Here is a 19,155-nt window from a genome sequence, read left to right as displayed (position 1 = left end):
AACTCATTAAAATAAATCCATCTGTGGGCTGACAGAAGAAGCTGATATTGGGGTGCCTGGGTGGCTCCATTGTTTAAGCTCCTGGCTTTGGCTCAGGTCATGATCCCAGAGTCCTTGGGATGGAGCCCCACATCAGGCTCCCTGCTGAGCAAGGAATCTGCTTCTCCCTCTGCCTGCTGCTCCTCCTGCTTGTGCTCTCTCTCTCTCTCTCTCTGCCAAATAAATAAATAAAATCTTAAAAAAGGAAGAAGAGGGAGCAGTCCCAGTGGTGCAGCGGTTTAGCGCCGACTGCAGCCCAGGGTGTGATCCCAGAGATCTGGGATTGAGTCCCGCGTCAGGCTCCCTGCATGGGGCCTGCTTCTCCCTCTGCCTGTCTCTCTCTCTCTTTTTTCTCTCTCTCTCTCTCTCTCTCTCTGTGTCCCTCATGAATAAATAAAATCTTTAAAAAAAAAAGAAAAGAAAAGGAGGAGGAGGAGGAGGAGGAGGAGGAGGAGGAGAAGAAGAAGAAGAAGAAGAAGAAGAAGAAGAAGAAGAAGAAGGAGAAATAATTCAGCAATGGTAAGGATATCATACTCGAGCGGCGCTCAGGCTAAACTGGAACCACCAACCCAGACAAAAGACTGTAGGGGGAATGTTTCAGAACTTGAAGGAAAACAGCCAACAACTGAATTCTTTCCTCAACTTCCTCCACTGAGCCTTGCTGAGTTCTCCTTTAAACAAATAGATTGCAACCCCAGCCCACTGAAACTTGCAGCTCTTCATAGTTGTGATTTCTATCCTAAATTTTCAGAAACAGATGCTGGGGTATATTTTTCTCTCTTCTTATTCTTACACTATGGTTGTTTCATTTTTCTCTGAAGATCTCCTTTTGGGGTTGATAAAAATTCTGTGTTGAGAAAGGAGGCCTTTTCCAGTTTCCAACCCAAATTCCTCTTCTGTCAAGTTCCTCAGGTTCCTGTAGAAGAGTTACTACCACAGAATCTTCAGACTTCGTTACCATGTTTGGTTTTGGTTAATGTCTGTTAATGATCTGGAGAGAGGTGATAACTGCATATTAATGAGGTTCACAAAGGAGCCAAATTGAAAGCTGTTGCAAGCTCCAGTGGTGGCAGCCATAAACCAGAGCTCCAGAGAGAACTGACTGACAACCGGGGACAATACATGTGGTGAAACCGGTATATACGATACTGACTCTTCAGAGGAAAGAAGCAGTTTAGGCATTTTTCTTAGAAGAAGAAACAGCATGGAAAGCAGCAGTCGATAGGTCTCCAGGATGAAATGAAAAAACGAATGCTCAGGTTGTAAAAACCTCAATGTAACCGAGAGAGGAAGTTGAGAAGGATGTGGTAATCCATTGACCTCTACCTTACATTCCACCTGCCCACTCTGTGGTGGTCACATGACCCAGGTCTGGCAAGTCAGTGATCCTAGAACATAAATTCTTGGTTCTGACATAGACTTGTAACTTGACTTAATCTAATGAAATTCATTCCTGGAATAATTCTTGTTACTGAAACTAGTGAAAAAATTAGAAGCTTTCTTCCTGCAAGGACTGTAGGTTATACACCTACAAGTTATTCAGGTAGTGATTGAAACTGCACAGAAAGAAGCAGAGTTGACAGTGAAGCTGGAGGTGGGGTTGAGGTGGGAGGGAGAGGGAGTGCTGGGTGAGAGAGAAAGAGAGAGAGAGAGAGAGAGAGAGAGAATATATGAGCTCTCCAGAACCAGCTATGCCTGAAACTATAACCCACTGAATTGTTTAGTTATTTGTATTAACAATTTTTTTCTTGAACTGAAGCCAGTTTCAATTGTCTTCTTTATTTGGAAGTAAAAGTGTACTTACTTACCCAAGATAGGTTTTTCAAACATATTGTTCTTTCTTTTATATCCTTTACTTTCTAGCCATACCGGATGACTCTAATTTCCAGAGTGTATTGGAAAAGTTATTCTGAGGACTCGCTCAGGCAGTCTCCTTCTATTGAAATGGAATAATACCCTTCCTGCTATATTTACTTGGAGAAGCCTTCCAAACCCCATGGTCCAGCTCAGACCATCTCTTTTTGGACATCCCTCCTGAACATTCAGTGGAATGTCATCTTTCCTTTCTTTGCTTTACTATATGAAGAGACTTCAAGACTTTGAAAAGGAAGATCACAGTTGGAGGATTAAAAGTATTTGATTTAGGGATCCCTGGGTGGCGCAGCGGTTTGGCGCCTGCCTTTGGCCCAGGGCGCGATCCTGGAGACCCCGGATCGAGTCCCACGTCGGGCTCCTGGTGCATGGAGCCTGCTTCTCCTTCTACCTGTGTCTCTGCCTCTCTCTCTCTCTCTCTCTCTCTCTGTGACTATCATAAAAAAAAAGTATTTGATTTAAAGATTTACTATAAAATTACAGTAATGGTGTCAGTCAGGGTTCTCTTGAGAAACATATTGCTGTATATTAATGAGGTTCAAAGAGACATACCTGTACCTATACAGAATTATATGGAAGAGGACTGATTAATTTTACATGTATACATGTAATTTGTAATTTTTATATTTGTGAATTTATTATTTTTGTAATTTATAATTAATACATATAATTTTTTAAGGAATTGCCTCACAGGATTATAAGGGCTAGCAAGTATGAAATGGTAGGGAAGGCTGGCAACTCAGGCAAGAGTTAATGTTGAGTCTTGAGGCAGAATTTCTACTCCAGAAAATGTGAGTTTGGGATCTTTAGAGCTTTCAAGTGATTGGATGAGACCCATCCACATTATTGTGGGTGATCTCCTTCACTTAAAGCCCACTTATGGTAGCTATTAACCACATCTACAAAATACTTTCCCCCCAAAATAATTTAAAACAAATACCTTTGCAGCAACACCTAGATTAGGGTTTGAGTATATAACTGAGTACTACCAAAGCCTAGCCAAACTGGCACATAAAACTAGCCATCATTCATGATCAAGACAATGTGATATTGACATAAAGACAAACAAATGAATTAATGGAATAGAATAGAGTCTGGAAACAGAAGTACACACAAATGGACAACTGATTTCAACCAAAGTGCATAGTACACAGTGGTGAAAAATAGTCTTTTATGCAGTAGGTGAATTGGCTATCCATATGCAAAAAGTCGACTTTGATCCCTCCCTGTCACCAGAAACAAAAATAAAGTCAAAGTGGATCACAAGCCTAAATGTAAATCTTTTTACCATAAAATTTCTGGAAGAAATCATAGGAGAAAAACTTTATTACCTTGGGTTAGGTAAACATTTCTGAAATAAAAATACCAAAAGAACTATCCATAAAAGAACACATTGGTAAATTGGACTTGATCAAAATTTTAAAAGATGCAGTTAAGAGAAAGAAAGAATAAGCCACAGACCATGAGTAAATATTTGCAAAGCACACATCTGATAAATGACTTGTATCCAGTATTTACAAAGAAGTCTCAAAATTCAACAATAAGAAAACAAAGAACACAATTTAAAAATGGGCCAAAGATGTTAACATATATTTTCAAAGAAGATATTGAGATAGCAGGTAAGCACATGAAAAGACACTTAACATTGTTTGTCCCTAAGGACTAACAATTAAGTTAAATTAAAACCACAATGAGATATTACTACATACCTATTAGATTGGCTGAAATAAAAGACTGATCATATGTAGTGTTGGCAAGGATGGTGAAGAACTGGAACTCTCCTATTTCTGGTGGGATGTAATATGGTCCAACCTGTAAGGAGGACAACTTGGGAGTTTTATAAAATGCGAAGCATATGCCTACCATGTGACACAAACATTCCACTCCTACATACTGACCCAGAAGATATGAAGACATTCGTCTATATAAGGGTTGTACGTCTATGTTCATAGTCGCTTCATTTGTAATAGTCCCAAACCAAAAACAACCCAAATATTCATCAACAGGTGAATTGGTAAATGAACTGTGGTATATCCATAGAATGGAATGCTATTTGGGACACCTGGGTGGCTCAGCAGTTGGACCTCTGCCTTTGGCTCAGAGTGTAATCCTGGAGTCCCAGGATGGAGTCCCGTGTCGGGCTCCCTGCATGGAGCCTGCTTCTCCCTCTGCCTGTGTCTCTCATGAATAAATAAATAAAATCTTTAGAAAAAAAAATGGAAGAAAAAAAATGGAATGCTATTTAGCAAAAAAAAAAAAAAAAAAAAGGAATGAACTGTCAATATATGCTACAACATAAATGAATCTTATGCTGAATGAATGAAGCCAAATTTTAAAAAAAGAGAGTACATCCTATATGATTCCAGGTGCTAAAATTCTAAGAAATGCAAACCAATATACTATGACAGAAATCAGATTGATGTTTGCCTGGGGATGCAAGGAACAGTGAGAAGGAGGGATTACCAATGTTCATAGCAGCAATCTTCACAATAGCCAAACTGTGGAAGGAGCCTCGGTGTCCATCAAAAGATGAATGGATAAAGAAGATGTGGTTTATGTATACAATGGAATATTCCTCAGCCATTAGAAACGATGAATACCCATCATTTGCTTCAACGTGGATGGAACTGGAGGGTATTATGCTGAGTGAAGTAAGTCAGTCGGAGAAGGATAATCATCATATGGTTTCACTCATACGGGGAATATAAAAAATAGTGAAAGGGATTATAGGGGAAAGGAGAGAAAATGAGTGGGAAAAATTAGAGAGGGGGAGAAACCATGAGAGACTCCTAACTCTGGGAAACGAACAAAGGTTAGTGGAAGGGGAGTTGGGCGGGGGATGGAGTGACTGGGTGATGGGCACGGAGGGTGGCACTCGACGGGAGGAGCATTGGGTGTCATACTATATGTTGGCAAATCAAACTACAATAAAAAAATATATTTAAAAAAAGAGAGAAGGGGCAGCCTGGTGGCTCAGCAGTTTAGCACTGCCTTCAGCCTAGGGCATGATCCTGGGACCCGCGATCGAGTCCCACGTCCGGCTCCCTGCATGGAGCCTACTTCTCCCTCTGCCTGTGTCTCTTCCTCTCTCTCTGTGTGTGTCTCTCGTGAATAAATAAATAAAATCTTTAAAAAATAAAAAATACAAAAAAAATAATTAAAAAAATTTAAAAAAGAGGAGGGATTACAAAGAAGTCCAAGGAAATTTTGAGAGGGCAGCGAATATGTTCGTTATCTTAATTATGGTGCCGAGTTCATGTATATATACATATGTCAAAACTTATCAAATTGTACACTTTAAATATGTGCAGTTTATTACATGCCAATTATACCTCAGTAACAATGTTAAATAAAAAGTCAGTGCAGGCTAATGACAGAGAATTTCAAACAAAATAACTAAAGCATTCCAGGAGCCAAAGTCTTATCTTTCTCATCTCCACTGAGTTCTTAAGTGGAATTTGGAATCCCAAATTCTGACTATGCCACTTTGAACTTCTCTGAGTCCCATATTTATCATTTGTAAAATACTTTGCAAATGCTACTACCTACCTCAAAGAGGTTATTGTGAGAACCAAAAGTGATAATGCATGTAAAAGTGCTTTCCAAGCTACAGCACACTACACAAATGTTAGCTATTGGTTTGGTTGTTACATGCCATCTGCATACTATTCTTGCCCAATATATATGCGTCATGCCAGCTCAAGCCCTAATAGCCCATATATAAAGTGTAATTAATTGTACAAGTTACTCAAATAGCACTGAAACCCAGTATTCAGGGCATGACACATCCTAAATACATAACAGATTTTGGAACAAATCAGTTTCAGCCCAAACCAGAATGGAGGAAACAGACAGATGCCTTCACATATATGCCAAGCAAGTGAGACCCACCCAAACAGGGTGGAGTCCAGGGCAATGGAAGGCAGACAGAATGCAGGCCTTGTGTATTTCCAGCCAAGGGCTGTTACAGGGAGCATTGACCCCATAACATGGCTGGCCCCGATGTGCTGAGAGGCTCTCTGCTTTTAGAGCCAAGCTTACTTGGAAATTAACTGCCTTAATCTTGGCTGACAACACTAGCCAACCAGAATGATGGGGTTGCAGATCACTCTCATTTAGTTAAAGTTAAAGATGACAAAAATAGAATTAGGTAAATATTCTCCATATCACCCTCCTTCCATTCTCCTCCCCAGAATTCTTATTTAACTGATCTTAAATCACAGCTGGTGCTTTCCCCTTAATTTGAATTCATTTGCAGCTACTAGAATTTCTTTTCCCCAATCGTCTCTAGGGACTTTGAACATGTGGGACCCAGTGTCTGAGCCTGGCTTTTTACTGCTAACCTAGGGAGGGAGGTTGGACTCCTGGGCTGGGCTGTATAGGATGCCCCACAAAAGTGGGGAAGCATTCCCTGGGGAGCTGGCCTAAAAGGAGCATCTGGGAAATATAGCAGGAAGTTGGAGACACAACTGGGATGGGAGGAAGGATGGTGTGGTGGAGGCATGTGTGTGTGTGGAGGCAACAAGAGCTGAATTAAAGAGAATGGTGGGAAGAAGTCAGAAAACAAAGTGGCCTCAAAAGCTGGATGGCCAGTAGTAAGTGGCCAGAAACATAAGAGCCTTCTCCCCAACAGTGCCTCAGATAAGGCTAGACCCTTGCTCAAGGCACTCCGTGCACCTCAGTAAGGGACCAAGTGCACCAGTCACTATGGCCTCTAGAAGCTCTGCAGCCCAGGTCTCTCTGGCTGGGAATCTTCTTATCCAACCCTTAGGCTGGGAGGAGTGGGCAAGGCAGCTTGTGGAAACTCATGGGTATCTTTACAAGCTCTGGGAAGAGACATCATTGAAGCAATTACTGCATACTGAAGGAACAGAACTTGGCCCCAGGGATCCCCTCTGCGATTGGAAATACTTCTCTCTGTCTTTCCAAATATTAATCCTCGTTCAACTGAGCAACACAGAGAACTTGGAATGCCAGAGCCTTGCCCAGAGTAGATTTTGTTTTCAGGTAGTCCTAAAGCCAGTGGAGGGGTTCCAGTAGGACTTGGCTTTTCCATAAGGAGAGTGATGGTTTGAGGGGGAGGAGGGAAGGGCCAAAGCAAAAAACCAAACTCCTCTGTAGGTGCTTCAGAGCTCATCATTAGGGATTTATTTGTCAGTGTTATGTTTGCTGTCCTTCTAGAAACTTCTTCTGGGATATTTTTGAGCAGAGTGAGTCACCAAGCCCCAGACCTCTCAGCATAGATTTACTATGGTTAGAGAGTCCAACTGTCCTGTAGTCCAGAGCTGCTGTCCTGTAGGAATGGGAACTGCTATGGGGGATGTAAGACATAGAAAACAGGACAGGGAAGCAAGAGCCAAAGACCAATCCCACTTCTGTTACCCCTTTGCTCAATGTCAGTGGTCTAATGTCCACCTTCATTCATTGGAAGCTATTCTTGTTTGGTAAATGTGGTATCATTAAACTTCAGATAAAGAAGCACAGAGGAGAAGGATATTCACAGCCAGATGGGAGACACATTTTGTGATCACTGTTAAAGGGACAGATTTCAGGCTTTGGCAATTAAAAGTGCTTCCCTGGCTAAGGCACCACTGACAGGGCCTAGGCACCCTCAGCCAAGCCTGGCACACCTCCACTGTCAACAAACACCATTCCCCATGTTTCCACTGCACCTCAGCACCTCGAGCAAAGCCAGCCTGTCCGTGCAGGGGGCTGCTAGTTCTGCCAAATATCTGTGCACTGCTAGGGGACTGGCTGAGAAGTACAGCCCCAAAGAATTGCAATTTGCAATATAAAAAGCTTGAAGTCCTTCCAGATACTGGAGATTCCTTTTTGTCCCAGGCTGTGAAGGAGGCATTTTTTTTTTGAGCCAAACTCCATGCTAAATGAGTGAAAGCATGCTTCTATATCTGGGGCATGCATACCCGTGGGGACTGTGACAGATGGCTAGGTGGTACAGGGAACACCAGGATAATCATCTGCTTCTTCCTCAAGGGGCAATTTTACTCAATAGGAAATAGTTGAAAACATTTTTTTTTTCTGTGTGGAATACAATCAGATCTATATATGAGTTTTCAAAAAAGCCATGTCAAGCTTTCTTCCTGCTGCTTCAGATGATGCCTCTCAGATTCCCAGGAGACACCCCTCACTCTTCACAGAGGGACAGCCTAACCCTCAAGCATGCCATAACCTTAAGGAGTTTCTCAGAAATCTTATAGGTCCATGCTAGCCATTTCTAGTACAAATTGATTCTACCAAATAGAATAGAATTTTTTAACTTTAAGGCTAGAATCCCAGTAACATGAAGATAGTAACCTTCATCCCAAGATACCTTTGGTCACTTATCAGCCATATATACTTCAGTGTGAACATAAGCCATCAGGCTCTTAAGCCAAAGGCAAGATTTGGTGAAGGGAAGAGAGAGGAACACCTCATGAGAGGAGCACCAGGACGGCTGGTGGTGTTGAAATGTGTTTCCTTAATTTCACAACTGTGTGGAAGATCAGTCTCAGAGTCACATGATGTCGTAGCTCTGTCCAAACACACTGGACCAGTACCTGTCCACAGCCTCACCTGGAGGTGTGTCCTGAAAGGGTTTGATCCTCACCTCAATACAGATAGCCTGAAGGGACTATTCCAACAGAGTCCTCTGAGTTAGGAAAGAGAGGTTGTTATTTAGCAGAATGACCACCAACACTGTCGCTGGTTTGTTACTGAACATTTCAGCCTGTCCAGGGGCAGATCCAGGTTTTGTGTGGCATGAAGCTGATACAATTTTGGGAGGAAGTGCTCTTATTTAAGAAAAAGAATGCAAAAATAGCTTACCTTCACAAAAATATACAAAGAACACATTGGTAGGTTCTACCAAGGCCTTGGAAGGGGGCTTTACAATTGAGAGACTAAAGCATAAAACTCATTAACTTGACAATAATCTGCCTCTGAGCCTATGCTTGAATACATTTGCATATATGCTGGGGGTAAGGGTACAGGGATTGCTAGTGATCTATTATTTTCTCTCCCAGATGTAACAGTCTGTATTTTTCCAAGCTGCATCTCATTTTATAGCTTCCTGACCAAATTTTCCAGTATCTTTGGGTCCGTATCTATTTCTTCTTTCTGGCTGGGGTTGAGAGCAGCTCCTTGGAGATGTTCAGGGGCATTTAAACAATGGGCTTGGCCCAGAAGCATGGAATTTCCTGAAAGACAGCAGGCGTCTCTGGTGGGCTGTTGGGATAGACTGATCAACAATTTCTAACACTGGAGATGGAGTTGTACCAGTCCATGCCAAGAGCCTTTCAGAGTCAGCTCATATGGAAACCATCAGTCCAGTCCCATCCATTAGCTAACTTGAAGGCAGCCAAGCCTGGGGACCAGAGCCACCATGGCCAAGAACAAAAGTACCACATTGCCCCAAACCAGCCAAGAGTGCTTGATGGGAGTTTCACTCCCCAAAAGAATCTCCTTTCTCCCACCCTGTTAAAAAAAAAAAATGGGTATAATAAAAATTGGCTGGATTTGTTAGTATTCACACACATTACACTATAGTCAAGATGAAATTTAGCATAAAGCAGTTTACATTACTTTCTGGCTTACCATCTTTTGAAGTCCTGCCTTCCTTCTGGTAACTTCCAAATTCTAAATACTACTGGCCCTCTCCTCATTGTACCCCTGACACTCCAAGATCAGGTTGCACTAAAATTATGTTGACTTCTTGATCTTTCTCGCCTTCACACATACCTTTGCCTCTATCTGGAACACTCATATCTCCTTTTCAGTTAGTTAGCTTTTGTCCATCCTAAGCTCCCAAAATGGGAACATACTTTGTACTCTCAGAGTGCTCCTCACACTCATCACATTTTACCATTATCTCCCGTTTAATCCTCATCAGCTCCACTAAACAAGAAGCTTTGTGTTTTAGTTACCTACTCCAGTGTAACAAACCACTCAAAACTTTGTGGCTTAAAACAACAGCGCTTTATTCATTATTACAATTCTGTGGGATGACTGGCTCATGGGTGATCTTTCTGCTCTAAGTGGTATTGATTGGAGTTTAAGTAATCTGGAGGCTGGATGAGGCAGGGATGTCTAAGAATGCTTGTCCATATAGCTATAGTTGATAGAGGCAGCCAGCTGGAAGCTCAACTAGGGCTGTTGACTGGAGTGTCCACATAGCCTCTCCATGTGACTCAGACTTCTCACAGCATGATTTCTGAATTCTAAGGGGAAGAAAGTAGAAATGGCAAGCCTTCTGAGAGCCTCAGCTCAGAAGCCCCAGGATATCACTTCTGCTACATTCTATTGGTCTAAACAGTCATAAATGCAAGATGAAGAGAAATCACCAGAGTATAGCCAAGAACAAGAAATTGAAAATCGAAATTCTATAGCCAGGTGACATACAACTGGAAGTTAGCCACTCCAGGTTTCTTTGAGCCGACTTTATGGTTTCTACAGAACTTGGTGAGTGTGATTAGAAATGTTTCCTGGCTACTCTTTCATTGGTTAGGAGGGCATCGGATGCCACTGCTCTTTTAATCCCTAGGAAGGAAGAAGGGAGAGGTAAAGTCACTTACTGGTGGAAATATAGGCAGCATATTAAGTATGGGTTGGCTGCCATTGTCACAACCCTAGGTGATATCACAGCTGGCACAGGAACAAGGGGGAATTGAGATCACATAAATATCCCCCTGTATCTGGGGAACAAGACTTTACTCTGCCTCATATTTTCTGCTGCTGTACCTACTCAGACTTTACTCTTCCTGCTCTTTCTCACCCAACCTCAAGAGACAGGAATGAGGTGATCATATTCTCATGACACCCTCCTCAGGTCATGGCAGACGATAAAATTTCAGGTTCAAAGTTCTTTCCTTCCTTCCACTTTTGAAGATGTTAATTACCCCTTTGGCTTCTTGTTTTCAGTATTGGGAAGTCTGATACCAATTAGATTCTTGTTCTTTTGTGGTCAGTCTTCCTTTCTCCTGAGAAGCTGTTTTTGATACTTTTAATTTTCATTATAATATGGTTTAGAGATAATTTTTTTTCTTATCAATCCTGTTCAGTATTCAAGGCTGAGAATCAAGGCATTTACCAACTTATGAAGGCCCACTGACTAGTACAGAGGGCCGATGGACATGAATATCCTGAGTATTCAAAATGGCAAAGACTCAACTTTTTGGACTGTGTGGACACATACATACGGTAAGCATTTAAAATAGGCTTTACGGACTACACAGGTACTCAATAAACATTTGTGGGTGAGAAAAGAATGAATGAATGAATGAATAGCACATTGCCCAGCACATAGTAAATTCAAGGTAGCTATTATTACTAACAGAAGTGGCACATAAGGAAAGAGGGATGCAAATGACTTGCTCCCTGCCTTGAGGAGCTCTTACTCCAGGTGAAAGAGGTAAATAAACTTGTGGTGCTTATCACATCATAATGTATGTTTGAAATATTACAGTATCACAGAAGGAGGAGTTACTAACTTCCCAGAGAAAAATAGAGCTGAATTTTGAGAATAGGTTAGGAAGGAAGTAGGGAAAGAGCAAACAGCTCAAGAGGGAAGCTTAGGTCAAGGCCCAAATGGCGTACGCTATCTTCAGGTTGTGGCTTCTGTAGAGACTAGAGAGAGAGTGGAGAGGAGGAGAAAGAGGAGTGAGAAGTTATTTTCAGAAGGGAAGTGAAGGCTGCCTTGGTTCACTTAATCCCCACATAATACCTTGAGCAGGTTTTATAGGTGAGGAGACTGGGCTCAGGATGGTTAAGAGATTTGCCAAAGGATGGGAGAGGCAGACCCAGGTGTTCAGTTCAGCTCATCCGCCTCCAGGACTTGTCTTCTGGGACATCAGCTGAGAGCACCAGGAACAAGGACTGTGGTAAATTCCTCACACTAGTTTTTTTCCCTTGGCTCCTATCTCCAAAAACAAACAAAACAAAAAACAAACTAGCAGGGAGCAAAGCGCCGGGGAGAGGGCTCTTATAATTGTTCTTAGGGGCAACGACAAGGTAGGGGCATCTGCTTTGCCCTCCACCGACAGAATGAGACTTGAGAGGACCATGGGCCTGAGCAGCTTAGAGAGGAAGATAGAAGGCCCAGCTCTGGAGCTACCAGAGACCAGAAAAGGGGGACATGGGATAAGGCCAGGAGATCTACTCCCGCCCCGCACCCCACCCCTCAGGGCAAGGTGAAGACTTTTAGAAGGCCTAAACCCTGGAAAAAGGGTAATCCCCTCCTCCCATAATAGAAAATGAAAAGAATTATGAGAGCATAAAGTGATTATAAGCAAGACCAGCAGAGTTCTCATTCTTTTTTTTCCTCCTGGATGACAACTCTTACTTTTTTTCAATGTCCCAAGGATGTATATGGGGAATCTGACACCCGAAGTGCTGGTGAGGACTGTTTTCCCATTTTGCAAAGAAGATGAGTTCAGTCGCAAGGGAGAAGAATCCAGGCATTTGCCTGAGCCTTAATCTGGTCTGGGAAGTGAGTAGAGCTAAGTCTCAGTTTTTCCATTAAAAGTGCTTTCCCGTAGCAAATTTTGAATGCAGCCTGAAATCAAGATGTGCTAAGAAGGGATCCCTGGGTGGCGCAGCGGTTTGGCGCCTGCCTTTGGCCCAGGGCACGATCCTGGAGACCCCAGATCGAATCCCACGTCGGGCTCCCGGTGCATGGAGCCTGCTTCTCCCTCTGCCTGTGTCTCTGCCTCTCTCTCTCTCTCTGTGACTATCATAAATAAATAAAAATTAAAAAAAAAAAGATGTGCTAAGAAACATGTTCTTTGGGGGCCTAAGTGCAGCTTTTCAGCTTAAACCATTTGTCCTATAAATAGGAGAAAATTTATGGTTATGTATTTTCTCTGGAGAGAGGCAAACTGGAGTTTGCACTGTGCTTCTTCCAATATCACTAGCAAACATAGTGCCATTACCCAGAGCTCACCTAATATGGTCAGAGGAAAACTGGCTCCTTGCTATCAGCTGGGATTGAGGTTGTTTTAGATAAAGAAAGGGCTCTCTCAGCTAAAAATAATATACTTCAAACCGAAACTTGCCCCTTCTCAGACATGCTTAAGGTTCCAAAATTTGACATGAGGAAGGCATATGAATGCAGTATCGGGACTGTTTTGGCAGGAAAGAGGACTCGAAGAGAGAGGCCCCATAAAGCAAAGCAGTATAGAGCAAGAAGAGATATTTACACCCAAATTTCTTCACCTGTATAATTTTCTCACGGGCCTGAAGGGGGCTGGGAGCTCTGATATTTCCAGTGATATGAACCTGTTTGTAGTCTGGTTAAAGCAGCGTGGTCACAATGACCTCAAGAAAGCTTCATATCACGTCTAATGAAATGCAACACAGGTCTGACATCAGAGCCCGACTCTGACCACACATCAAAGGGAAGGAAGTGGACTCTTTGATCCTCTCAGTCATTGCTTTCTACAAAGAGTTTTAACAAAAGAGGGAGGGAGCTGTGGATGGGAGCAGGGCTCGGGACTTTGCTTTTTCTTTCTGCTGTTCATGTTCTTCAAGTTAACTCCTCAAGAAGCAGCAGCAGCAGGCAGGTCGCAGGCAATGTGGAAGCTTTGAGTGATTCTCCTACTGTAGTTTCCATGGCCCCAGGCCTCAGCCTGTCTTCCCCAAATTCCTGCTCTGCCTCCACAGCAATTCCTGAATTCTCATATTAGTGTTTCACTTATTTAGCTTGAGTCTTAACTCTTACTAGAATATAAACTTCTTCTGGGAGAAGCAATCACATAAGCCATTATCCTACCAAGAAGTGCCATTTCTAGAATGCATTTCAGACCTTGCACTATACCAAAACCATTTGGGCTCCTGGTGACCACAGGGTGAAGGTTAAGTGCCTTACTGCAGGGCATACTTCCCTCTAAGACCTGGCACCTATCTAGCCCCTGGCGTGCGGTATCTGCCCCTCCCTGACCCAACATCCATTTCCAGCTGTTCTGAACTGGGAGCTGCATTGTGACTTTCACCCACAATCTGAGCAATTGTTCCTTCCTGCCCTACGACAGGCTGTTCTCAGGGCTAGAATGCTAGCCCAAGCTCAAGACTGAAATCACACTCACCTGTTACCCTGGTTCCTGACAAAGAGTAGGCCATGAAATGGCTTATCATGTAAATGAATGAATAAAAACGTTGACCTTGTTGTGTACCTGCTTTCTTTCTGCTCCACAGGTTTTCAATGAAGGGGGTGGTGTGGAGGAAAGAGATGAGAGAGGTTAGGGGCTCCCCAGTGGGGACCAGGCTGCTGGAAGAGGCAAGTCAACATTTTGTTTTGCACATTGACTGTTTGCCTCATTCAGGGTGGTGCTGACTCAGAGACCACAGGGGTATGACTCAGAGCCAATTTTCTGACATTCTGAGGGTGCAGGGACTAGCCTGGCACCATTGGATGGTATAGGGAGGAGAAAAGGAGGCAGTAAGAGCCAGAAGAGGGGTGAAGGCTGAGGAGGTAGAGCAGAGCTTAGGGAGCCTGGGTGTAGGTCGGGGCAGAGGGAAGGGGAGTTTGCTGGCCCGACTGCTATAGGACCAGAGGCAGAAAAACATCGAGTCCCAGATGCTGAGTAGGTTTCCCCTCAGTGATTAAAAAGGGTCTAAATAAAATGTGAGGAAGTAAATTGCCAAAAACTTGATGAACCATGAGGTAGAAGGTAAAGTTCTAGTTGAACATGGTATGGCAGGGATGAGGCCAGGTATGGGATATGGAGAGAATAACTGGTGTTCACTTTCTCTAGTGCACTCTTCCCTGCCCTGGTGTTCCCAGGATCCACAGAAGGAACGAAGTGCCCTCCCTCCTCACCCCAGTGCTCCTCTTCCACCACCAGTTTGTGAGGGGGACCCTGTTAGTGACCAAGCTTTCTCAAGCCACAGAGGGGTGTATAGCAGGGAGGTTGGATGGCAGTGGGAAAACTGAGACTAGGGCTGGCGGAGAGGGGTGGGGGTTGGAATTCCCTCTGCTTCTCCCTTAGCTGGATCATAGGCTATTCTCACCCTGGGGCCACTGACGTTCCCTACCCAGAAACTGAGAGTGCCAGTGACCTGTCATCCTGAATGACACACTTGGACAGGGTGGGAGCTGGCCGTGTCCTGTGTTGTAGGCAGAAAGCAAGCACTTGGTGCACAGGTGAAAGTGGCTTTGCTTCTTTCATACACTTTGTGACTGTGGGCCTTCCCTACCCAAGCTGAGTGTGGGTTTCTCATCTGGAAAATGAAAGTAACAATAACATTTACCTCTTGGATCACTGTGAACAGTTAATGACTGTTTAATTAATGAAGGCATATAAAGCATATAGAATAGTACTCGGCACAAATAGATGCTTAGTGTGTTTTATAGGAGGGAGCTAGACCCTCTTCTTCTCCATTGAGGAGCTTTGTGTGGATATCTCAGAGTTTGGCCTCTCTGTACTACCCATAGCAATAAAGAATGAATGCGTGTTTTCACCATAAAATGCACAGAGAAATATTTCAAAAGTGCCGAAAGCCTATCTCTGAAAAAGTAAAAGCATTCCCTATTTCTGTCTTTCTTTGTGCTTTTCTTAGTTCAGCATTGCAGCATCTATCAAAAAGATGATCAGGGGCACCTGGATGGCTCAGTTGGTTAAGCATCTGCCTTTACTCAGGTCATGATTCCAGGACCCTGGGATGGAGCCCCATTGGGGCTCCCTGCTCAGTGGGAAGTCTGCTCTACTTTGTCCCTTTCCTCCCCTCCCCCCTGCTCATGCTTGCTCTCTCTCTCTCTCTCTCTCTCTCCCTCTCTCTCTCTCAAATAAATAAAATCTTAAAAAAATATCAGAAATATGATTTTATCCTACTGAAGGTTTAATAATCATGTTTATTAAAATTTATATATCCTAGAATCCCATAAAGGTACTACTCTCCCTTCTTAGACAAAGATGTACAATACAATTAAAAATGCCTATGTGTCTGCCCTTTAAAGTCACATCCAAAAAATAAATAAATAAATAAAGTCACATCCCTAGGGAGGGAAATAATTCACCAGCAGAGAGAGGAAGAGGAGTGGGGGGAAGAGATTGATTTTTAGAAAATAGGGCTCAAGATAAGATCTGAGTTCCAATGCCTTCCTCGATGGTACAACCCCAGATCCCAAGGCAGTGAGAATTAGGGAAAGGGGAAAAACAAACAGGAGAAGTTGGCAAACAAATCCAAGGTGTAGTATCCAAGTCACTGTTTCGTGAAGAGACATAGCTGCTTACCCATGGCTGCACAGTAAACCATGCCTCAAAAGGGACCCTTAAGGAGGGGAGAGAGAGAATGTATCTGCTGGCTTCCTGTCCACCCTCTGTCTCTAGTTGGTTAAAGTTATCCCCGTGGATGTAATTCCCAACACTTCTGGGGTGTGTGACCTGGCCCTTTGGGTATTCCAAACCATGTGATGTGGTGCTTCATTCCAATTTGGAACTAGAGGAAGGAACTAGAGACTTTAACTAGTGCAGATGAGGCAACCTTGAGAACAGAGCAAGAAGATGAAGGTCCAAGAGCCAATACAGCTGAGAGAGTCTGCAGAGACACACACAATAAGTCTGATACAGAAAGTTAACTTCAGATAGAAATTAGTCTGTGCTAAGCAATCATTCATTAATACTGAATGTATTTCTCTTGTGTCTGGAGAATTTGACATTGAAAATGCCTCTTTGTCATGGATAAATGACCAACCTCAAGGGCACCTGGGTGGCTTAGTGGTTAAGCATCTGCCTTTGGTTCAGTTCAGGTCATGATTCAGGGGACCTGGGATGAGTCCTGCATCAGGCTTACTGAGGGGAGCCTGTTTCTCCTTCTGCTTATGTCTCTACCTCTCTCTGTGTGTGTCTCATGAATACATAAGTAAAATCTTTGAAAAAAGAATGACCAACCTCAAGCAGATTCTCACCTACCACCTTCATAACATTTTATTTGGAAGAATGTGTAAAATTTGAATTTAGATGTGTAAAATTTGAAACGCTGACATTAAAATCATCAGAGGTTTCCTTTTAAACTTTAAGGTTACAAGCATTACCTTAGATATTTTTACTTTCCATATTTGTTGTTGCACTTCTAAGTGTGAGGGCTTCTGTGTGGTTGGTTTTAGCAGCAGGAGCCTTACTAGAGAAACGAGTCCTGATCCTTCTTGGTGTCATGTGGTCATCTTGCCTTTCCCTGTGGACTAGAAGAGTGGTTCTTAATTTGGGGGAATTTAAGGTACACTGGGATTTATGGCAGCTTGCCTGAGTAGATTAAAAACCTCCAAGTCACATGAATTATACCATCATCGTTTCAGTACAACAACATCTCACAGTGTCTGTAACAGTGTCTCATTAGGGCTCTACACACAAAAGCCCCCTTTAGTTCTGAGGGGTTGTTGATGGAACCAATTACTGCCCTGGTATTGACTTCTAACTACTCCCAAAGCTCTCATGTGTTCTGCTAAAAGTCACACTCTTAACTCTTGGTCCCAGGGATCTCTTCCTACCAGATCATACAACCTGCTCAATTTGGCATTCTGTCAGATAGCATTGCCGTAAAAGCAATTCATGTAAAGCAGAAGTAGATTCTGCACATTAGCGAACATTTGGCAGCACACCTCTGAAGGGTATGCACTCCCCCATTGAGCTGTGATGTAGGATTGAAAAATAACCAAACTCAGTGTTGGCCAAATCCCTTCTGGATCTAATACCTATTTTTATAATCATGACAGGGGATGGAGAGAATGACAAACCAAGAGAATGAAGAGCAACCCTAAAATCCAGAGGTCTCCTATTCAAGGTTTAATCTTGTGGAAACACTAGCTCCTATTTAAGAAAGTTGCTTCAGGGACGCCTGGGTGGCTCAGCGGTTGAGTGCCTGCCTTCAGCCTGGAGTGTGATCCTGGGGTCCTAGGATCAAGTCCCACATAGGGGTCCCTGCATGGAGTCTGCTTTTCCCTCTGCCTATGTCTCTGCCTCTCTCTGTGTGTCTCTCATGAATAAATAAATAAAATCTTAAAAAAAAAAAAAACAAGTTGTTTCAATGAACAACTGAGTTCAGCACCTACATTTCCTTTCTGAGAAGCACATCATTGGACATTATCCATTCCTGACACGTCCCAGTTATCTTTTCAAGAAAAAAAAAAGGGATGACTAGTAGATTGCTGTTTAGTTTGGACTGCTTCTTATATTCTCTCTGATACCAACTAATTATATGATTTTGAGAAAGTCATTTAAATTCTTTCCCCTTCAGGGGTTCAGTCATGCAATGAGACAGATATAGTAATTGTTCTAGCTTCCTCTATGGTATGTTCTGAAGCCATGATTCATCACTGTCGTGGCCTTAGATTCAGACCTTATCATCTCTCACTTGGTTACTCTCCCTCCCCTTGACTCTCCTTGCATCAAGTGTTTCCCTGTTCTAGGCTCCTACCCCTGCTACCGCAGTATCTTTCTGACCATAGATCTAGTCTGTTCTCTTACTGCAAAAACTTCATGGTAATACTCTTTCAACAGCTTCCAGTTGATATTAGGATAAAGATTAAACAACTTCATTCAATCAAGGTTCCCTAATCTTACCCCTGCCCAGGTCCATTTCTGATCACTTTATCTTCATTTCTGTCTTCCAGAAGCCTCAGCATTCTCAGTTTTTCTACTTCAGGACTTTTTTTTTTAAGATTTTATTTATTCATTCATGGGAGACACACAGAGAGAGGCAGAGACATAGGCAGAAGGAGAAGCAGACTCTATGCAGGGAGTCTGATGTGGGACTCAATCCCAGGACTCCGGGATCACTCCCTGAGCCAAAGGCAGACACTCAACCGCTGAGCTACCCAGGTGTCCCTATGTCAGGACTTTTATACATGCTATTCCCTCTGTCTGCAAAGCTCTCCTCTGTTTGATCTCACCCACTTTCTCTTTGCCTCGTCATTAACTTCTTTTTCTTTAGATATCAGCTGAACTGGTCTTTCCTCCGAGGAAGCCTTTCCTGACCATCCTTTTCTGAACCTGATCAGGCTCCCTGTTACCTTACATTCCTGCATTTGCTGCCACTTATATTTATATGATTTTATTGATTAATGTCTGTTTTATGACCACTAGAATGCACATAGCTTAAGGGCAAGGACTATATTTGTTTTGCTCACTATTTTCTTCCCAGGGCTTAGTATAGTGCCAATTGCTCAGTAGATATTGGTTGGTTGAGTAAATCAAAGATGGATGGGTGACAGACGGATGAGGAGATGTGACCTTTCCCAACCTGGCCCAGTTCACC

At 43.0% G+C, this 19,155-nt stretch overlaps 1 long non-coding RNA gene across 2 annotated transcripts in view; it reads left to right on the top strand.

Moving 5' to 3' along the window:
- Positions 1–17,889, top strand: part of LOC112664112 (uncharacterized) — a 39,517-nt gene extending 21,628 nt beyond the window's left edge. Inside the window, exons 3-5 of one of the 2 annotated variants that reach the window (XR_004806065.2) lie at positions 10,968–11,106; positions 11,639–11,786; positions 12,267–12,573. This is a non-coding gene — a long non-coding RNA (uncharacterized LOC112664112). Of the gene's footprint in view, positions 1–10,967; positions 11,107–11,638; positions 11,787–12,266; positions 12,574–17,614 lie in introns of those variants that run through there. The other variant, XR_003139505.3, reaches the window with a different exon arrangement.
- The last annotated feature ends 1,266 nt before the right edge of the window (positions 17,890–19,155 follow it).

The sequence above is a fragment of the Canis lupus genome, chromosome 17 (genome assembly GCF_003254725.2).
Source record: "Canis lupus dingo isolate Sandy chromosome 17, ASM325472v2, whole genome shotgun sequence".
Classification (NCBI taxonomy): Eukaryota; Metazoa; Chordata; class Mammalia; order Carnivora; family Canidae; genus Canis; species Canis lupus.
This window is presented reverse-complemented; position numbering and strand designations above follow the sequence as displayed.